Here is an 8,417-nt window from a genome sequence, read left to right on the forward strand (position 1 = left end):
CTATATATAGGCAGATCATTTATTGAATAATGGAAATACAGGCAAAATGCCCTGGCATAAAGAGTCCCTTCTATCCCCCAAATTTTGCTTGTATTCCATTATTCAATAAATGATCCACTCTATATCTACCTATATATAGTTTTGTGTCTTCATTTCATTCTCTTGTTGTCCTATTATATATATATATATATATATATATATATATATATATATATATATATATATTTCCACAGCCAAACGACATCGCAGCCCACAAGAGCCACGACAGCCAACAAACCGGAAGTTCAAGACTCGAGTTTCGACCTCATTTGGGCTCATCATTTCCTGTTTGTTGGATGACATCGTCCTAGCGAGTGTAAAATTCCTACTTGTGAGATATCAGCTTGGGATACAGCTTGTTTGGATGACCACACCCCTTGTTTAAGACGAAGTAGGTCCGTTCCATAGTCGGATTTCGCCGCGGTTTTCTTGATCTGTGTTAGTTTATAGACTTTCTTGCGTGCGTTGCGGGTTTGCGCAGGTGTCAGAGCGCTCGGCTTGCATGCAAGTGGCTCGGGTTTCGAATCCCGAGTTCGGCTATGTCTAACTGATGATCCCAAATGAGGGCGAAACTCGAATCTTGGACTTCCAGTTTGTTGGGGCTGTCATGGTTCTTGTGAGCTGCGACGTTGTTTGGCTGTGGAAATAATTATATAATCTCTCACATTCTGAATATATGTATATATATATATATATATATATATATATATATATATATATATATATATATATATATGTGTGTTTTTCTGGTTTTAGCGATATGTTTTGAATGAATTCAATTATTTACGAAAGTGCATTTTTACCTAAATGCGAGTTGGGAATAATTTTCCCTTTTTAACCAATTTGGTACCCCCACATGGGGAGCGGTATATATATTATTTTTTATTTTTAAAATTATTTTAAAAATGTATATATATATATATATATATATATATATATATATATATATATATATATATATATATATATATACACGGGTGTCTATATAACAGATGCGTGTTTCTATAATGAATCGCTTGTTAACGGTCTGATATGCAATTCGTCTAACGTATTCTCAATTGGGTGTTAACGTGTGTATGCATAAATTAATAGTTTATAGATATCGTTGCATGTTAGAACACTAGCAAAAACATACCTCAAACCTTCCTTTAATGTGTCCTGAAATTAAAGGTGCTTCTCTCCAAAAATGAAAACGCTTTCTCTGGCAAAATAAAAATATATAAATCAAACATCTCTCGATTGTCGGCTTCCAGTTCCTTTTTTTTTTTTGTCTTCCTCTTCTTTTTTTTTCCACATCATGTGATCAATTGGAGCACTTGGTTGGCAATTCTCTCCGCGGTCAATCTTAGGGTATGTCCAAGTCAGCCTAGACGTCGTTTGCAGATTATTAACGATACTACTTATTGATAGTGCTGTCTATTACTTTTCGATTGGTATTTCGATCGCCCCACTTGGTCATAGGGATCAAAGGGACTACCAGTTACTAGTGTTGGAAAGATTAATGGGAATCGGGAATCGGAATATTCATATCCTTTGGGGGTATTGGAATCGGAAAAAATTGTAGCCTAATTTCTGATTCACAAAACGATTAATTTTTTTTTTTCAAACTTAATTTTCCATTGTTTCTACTAAGGATAAAATGATAAATATTTTTTTTTAATCGCAGTAAAACTAAAATATGTAAATAGTACTAACATCAACTAACCATGTAAATTTATTTAACTTTTGTAAAAAGAAAAAAAGAAAAAAGAACAACCAAAAAATAATGAAGCTTCATATAAAATTCGTTAGTTGACCTCTAAAAGAATGCAGTTGATTTAAGCGGTTCCGAAAAATGTTAAAACATTGAATAAACATTTTCATCGATAGAAATACTGGGAACCATCATTGATAATTACATTAAAAGTAAAATATATATATAAAAACAAACAAACAAAAAAACAAATTATCTAAAACCTTTTATATTTTATATGATGGGTATTGTCTAGTCGGATTTTGTCTGGTTCCTCAGCATCTGCATACCCTGGGAGAAGTGGTAAAACAAACAAACAAAAAAAACAAACAAAAATCGTGGATTTTTTTTTCTAAACATTTTTAAAGGCTTGGTGTAGATTTTTATGGCTTTGCGCAAGAACTGACGTCAAAATGTGTACTTTTGCGTCAGTTCTTGTTTTGTTTTTGAATTTCAATGTGTGAATCAGTTAAAAAACAAAACAAAACAAAAATTATAAAGGTTTAAACGGTCGGTTGGGATGCAGACACCCGTCAATAAAACCAAAGACTAATATTAAAAATGATTTTTGATTGTTAATAATACTGAAATTGCCACACACACACACGCACGCAAGTACGCACGCAAGTACGCACTCACGCACGCACGCACGCACGCACGCACGCACGCACGCACACACACACACACACACACACACACACACACACACACACACACACTGTCAACATACGATGTAAGTGAATATATATATATATATATATATATATATATATTTAGTAGAATTGGTAATTAATAAAAACCCGAAGAAACTGCTCAATACTGTTGTAGAGCAAATATGCGTTTTATTTTTTATTACCGTATTTTTCTGTTTAGTTACATTATTTTTTTTCTGTAAAAGTCTGAGGAGGCTACATGACGGCCAAAAAACGGTCACGTAGCTGAAACAATAATGTAACTAAACAGAAAATACAGCAATAAAAATAAAACGTATGTATATATATATATATATATATATATATATATATATAGGCACCGCCAAAAATGGCCGCAAAATCAAGTTGTTGTTGTTTTTTAAAACGAAATTACATTTATTAAAATCCATTATTTCTGAGTAACTTTTTTTTTTCCAGAAAGATAAAACCCTGAATTTTATCATATAGAAAACAGAATAATGTAAAACTTTTTCTGCTATTTTTAATTCAATTTTAAATGTTAAATTTTCCCAAAAAGTTAACAATTGACATTTTTTGTCTTGCACAAAAAACGTACTTAAATATTTAAAAAAAAAGGGTTTTTGAAATAATTAATTAATTTATTTATTGTCTAACTAAGATTTAGGATGATTTTCTAAGAGAATATGCAAAAATATTATAATATAAGTACCTGAATTTCAAATAATTCCACTTATTCATATAGGTAACCAGATATTTCGCATTGACGTAGAGTTCAGATCGACTCTGTTTACGTTTTCGTTTGATAAACAGCAAACTATGGAAGACCAAACAGGCCAAAAAAACTTATTTTTCAGTGACGAAAATTTCAATGTATTATTAAGCTGAGGCTGGCCAGTACCAGATGGGTGACCATTTGTATGCGTTTGGTTTTTAATGTGTATGTGTGTGGGGGCCAGGCTCCCCAAAATGGGGGGGGGCAATTTAAAGCAGAATAAAAAAAAATTATTTCAGCGCGTTTGGTCCACCGTAGTCGAAAGGCGGCAAACGTTTTCAAACGGGATCGAAAAAAATGATGCTATTTTTAACACAAAGGGCACAATATTTATCGAATTTTTTTTTTTGGTATCGATTATTCAAAGCATGCCCTGTTTAATAATGGCCATGCATTATTCGGCTCGCTAAAAAAAAATTGTTAATTTATTTATCAAAAATTTTAAAATAGCTTTTTTCGTATAAATATTAAAAAATTTTTTTTTTTGTTTTGCTTAACTTAAATTGATTATTTTACTTAACATATTCACCGAATTTCACACTTCAAAACTCAAAAGCGGGATAATTAAACACAATCGAAGTTCTGATATTCAGACGTCAAAATAAGGTATGCCAACAATTTTTTTTTTTTTTTTTTTTTAATCTATAATTCTGTCCCTTACAACAACACAATATGTTAATTTCAGTTTCAGATGATTATTTTAAGCATATTTGTTCCCACTTCAAAACAAGGGGGGGTTTTGTAAGCAAAAAAATATATATATATAAATATCGTTTATGAAAAATAAGTACACTGTTATAAAGTTCATTCTTCTCTTAATAATCGCTGAAAATTTCGTATTGATCGGATAATTACCTGATTTTTGGTAGGTTTTTAAAAAGACGGTCCGTCAAAAAGTACTTACCTGCCCCCCCAGTTTTGGCGGTGCCTATATATATATATATATATATATATATATATATATATATTTAAATATGTATGAATAAAAAAGTCAATACGAAAAATATATAAATGTTTATATCTTTCTGTATTTATTTCCTGTGTGTTGACGTGTAGGAATACAAAAAGTCTTTGGAAAAAATAAGAATGTTTCCTTCAAAAGCATATAATTTTCGACCGATCATTCGATCTTCATCAGTGTATATATATATAAATATATGAGAGAGAGAGAGAGAGAGAGAGAGAGAGAGAGAGAGAGAGAGAGAGAGAGAGAGAGAGGTGTTATTTTATTTGTTTTTTTGCGATACGTTTTGAATGAATTCAATTATTTATACGAAAGTGCATTTTTGTCTAAATGCAAGTTGTGAAAACTTTTCACTTTGACCAATTTGGAAACCCAAATGGGGAGCAAGAAGCCTAAACTCTTAACACTGGACTACCTCGCGCGACTGTTTGAATATATCACGAGTTACGTGGATGTTATTTTATTTGTTTTTGCGATACGTATATATATATATATATATATATATATATATATATATATATATATATATATATATATATACATATATATATATATATATATAATTATACATATAGATTTATATATATATGATATACATATATATATGTGATATATATATATATATATATATATATATATATATATATATATATATATATATATCGCAAACGTATCGCAAAAACAAAAACAAATAACATCTATCTATCTATCTATCTATCTATATATATATATATATATATATATATATGTATAATTATACATATAGATTTATATATATATGATATATATATATATATATATATATATATATATATATATATCGCAAACGTATCGCAAAAACAAAAACAAATAACATCTATCTATCTATCTATCTATCTATCTATCTATATATATATATATATATATATATATATATATATATATATATACAGATGTGTGTGTGTGTGTGTGTGTGTGTGTCTGATCACGAATAGTCTCTATATGGTTGACTATTTTAAAAAAACTGATTACATATAATGATAGTATCGAGACACATAAATGAGTATGCTTGATCTGGCAGAACGGTGGTTCATTAAAATTGTGGGGTCCACGAAGTATGGAAATAAAAAATTTAAATATAAAAAAAAAACGTTTAAAAGTGTTTTGGATATAGATGTACATAAGAATACTTTGATAAGTATGTTTTAACTTAAATAGGGATGGTATATTAAAATTGTGGGGTCAGCGTTCGCGCCTGGACTCCATAGAATGGAAATAGGCACAAACTTTAATAAAGACTTTTCATATCTATCTGCGTAAGTATACTTTGATAATTATGTTTCAGTTTGAAGAAATATGGTATAATAAAATTATGGGGTGTTCGTTCGCACCTGACCTCCATAGAATGTAAATATGTCACAAAGTTTAACAAGGTTTTCTAATATAGATTCACAGAATATTGTGATAAGTGTTTATGTGTGAACAGGTATGGTATAATAAATTATGGAATTTATCTATTTTATTTTTACTTTCATCATATTTTGCTTTGGTTTAGATACCCCCAAATTCAACCCAAATTTACTTTTCATAACCTATCTTCTATATATATAAAAGCGAAAATGTATGTATGTATGTATGTATGTATGTATGTATGTATGTATGTATGTGTATCCGCTAAAAACTTTCGACAGACAGAACAAAAATTCACAAACTCGGTATCATATTGAAGCTCCATCCTTCGCCTGACAAATATCGAAAAATTGGCCAAAAATGTTATTTTTTTTCACCCTGAAATCGACAATTTTCTTCAGAGGGGGATAAAAAACCGTCTTCTCATGACGACGACCGGTTCTACGCATGCGTCAGATGACATCATGACCTGATTTAGTTTAAATAGTTGAAGAACTGACTAAAATTCATGTACGTCGTGTTAGCTCAGTTGGTTAGAAAGTTGGTTCGTTATCTAAACGTTTTGGGTTCGAATCGTGGTGTGAGATGTCGTTTTTTTTTTGATTTTTTAAATTTAAATATTGAACCAGTGTTATTTAAGCCATTTTTCACGTAACGTTCGTTTTTCTGTTTTTTTTTTAATTCGCTTATTCTTAGGTTTTCATTAACCCCCCCACCCCGACCGTACAAACACAGACCCACAAACATCCGGGTACCCACCGATTTTTAAAATTTTAATATCGAAACAGGCTTATTTAAGCCATTTTTCACGTGTTTTTTTGGAGGGGGGGTAGTTTTAACGATCGTTTTTCTGTTTCCTTTTTTGTTTTTTCGATTTTTACATTTAACATCGTTCGTTTGCCTTACTTTAGTTTTTTTTCTGACTTCGCTTTAATTTACCCGAATTTTACAAGCTATTTTCGAGATATTTTTTGATCGCCGCGTAGCCGGGAATACAGAAACTGGCTTCCAACGTAAAACTAGGTCAAACATCATGTGTTGTCGCACCTGCTAATTTCGGTTTATAAATTCATCTGTTCCCGTGGTCGAGATGGTTATGTCGCAGGGGTTTTTTCCATTTCCTTTCCACCTCCGCCTCAAAGGTTCGGGGTTCAAGCCTACCTTTCTACTAAAACTATTTTTTTTCTTTTACACCTCCAAACAACCGGCCAACGTTTTTTTTAACAGGGTTGTTTTAATCTACCCCCCACCAACACACACCTCCAAACACCCGGGCAACGCCGGATATCCCCGCTAGTACTTTCATAAATCAGAGTCCATTTTCTGTAGGCTGTTTTTGAACCCAGTCAACGACGGGTACTTTTGCTAGTATATATATATGGATGTTATTTTTTTTGTGATACATTTTTGAATGAATTCAATTATTTACGAAAGTGCATTTTTACCTAAATGCGAGTTGGAATTAATTTTCCCTTTAACCAATTTGGTACTCCCATATGGGGAGCGGTATATATATACTGTTTTAAAAATATAATTATCCACTTACACGTGCTTCGCCGTCTACAACTCCTCAGAGTGGATTAATGTAGCATGCATATGTATGCATATATATATATATATATATATATATATATATATATATATATATATATATATATATATATATGCGTGTGTGTATGTGTGTGTGCGCGCGTTTTAAACTATTTTAAAGAAATTAATTAATAACATATATTGATATTTTAGATTAATGTATTTTAAATTATTTTCTTTGCATAAGTTACCTAGTTTATTCCTTTATGATAAAAGAACTTTATTATTATTATTATTATTATTATTATTATTATTATTATTATTATTATTATTATTATTATTATTATTATTATTATTATTATCATCATCATCATCATTATATTATTACGCTTATCGCTCCGTCCGTTATCATGCTGTGCATCCCCAAAAAAGGATAGTGGAATATTCCAAATGAAACTTGTCACCCCTTAAAAGCAAAGTGGAATATTCCAATTCTTAATAAAACAAAACAAAAAAATTGTGTCGCTGTTGAGGCAAAGCTAATAAAAATGATTTGTATTTCTTGGCCTTTTGGCTTAGATCAAAGTGTAGTATCTGTCCCTCAGATGCTACATTTCAATTTCTTCTCTCTTTGTGGAGGAGAAATCCTTTGCGACTAAGACAATTTTTTTCTCCACGTTAAAAACGACCCTGACGTCTAAATCTGTCCCGTAGTGAGTCGTTGTGAATAGGTACTACGTTTAATGTAGCAAAGTTTTAATATTACAAAAGTAACTGGGAAAAGTAATTTCTAGTTTAATTACAAAATGCCCTGGAAATGCCCCTTCTGATTAATTATAAAATGCACTGGAAATGTCTCTTCTGATTAATTATAAGATGCCCTGGAAAATGCCCCTTCTGATTATTATTATTCTTTTTTGTTTACTTGCCTCCCCACAAAGACGGAGTTGGACATGAGATCGGTTAAAACTTTTTTGGGAAAACCAGCTCCCCAAAAGGGGTACTCTGATCAATACCAAAAATGAAAATTGTATCAATAATGAAGAATTTCGCCTCCTTTAACCAAGACAAAAAAAAAAAAAAAAAATGGGGGATTAAAGGCACTAGAATGCTGAGACTGATACTACACTAAGAAATTCATGTTGAAGCAATGGTTGCCTAATCTCTAACCGTCTTAATGTTTTTATGTATTAATTTCGAAAAGCTGGTGAAACAGTTTATGATTTAAACATTACTTTATTTCAAGTATATTTTAAACAGTGGGGTGGGGGATATACAGTCAGTCCCGGAAATTACTTAAACCGTTTACAAATTAAA

At 30.9% G+C, this 8,417-nt stretch overlaps 1 pseudogene; it reads left to right on the forward strand.

The window, feature by feature from the left end:
* The first annotated feature begins 7,657 nt into the window (after window positions 1-7,657).
* On the forward strand, window positions 7,658-7,794 carry LOC145291761 (U2 spliceosomal RNA; annotated as a pseudogene).
* Window positions 7,795-8,417: the final 623 nt, after the last annotated feature.

This window comes from Euprymna scolopes, chromosome 12, assembly GCF_053919585.1.
Source record: "Euprymna scolopes isolate OS-2025 chromosome 12, ASM5391958v1, whole genome shotgun sequence".
In the NCBI taxonomy this organism is placed as follows: domain Eukaryota; kingdom Metazoa; phylum Mollusca; class Cephalopoda; order Sepiida; family Sepiolidae; genus Euprymna; species Euprymna scolopes.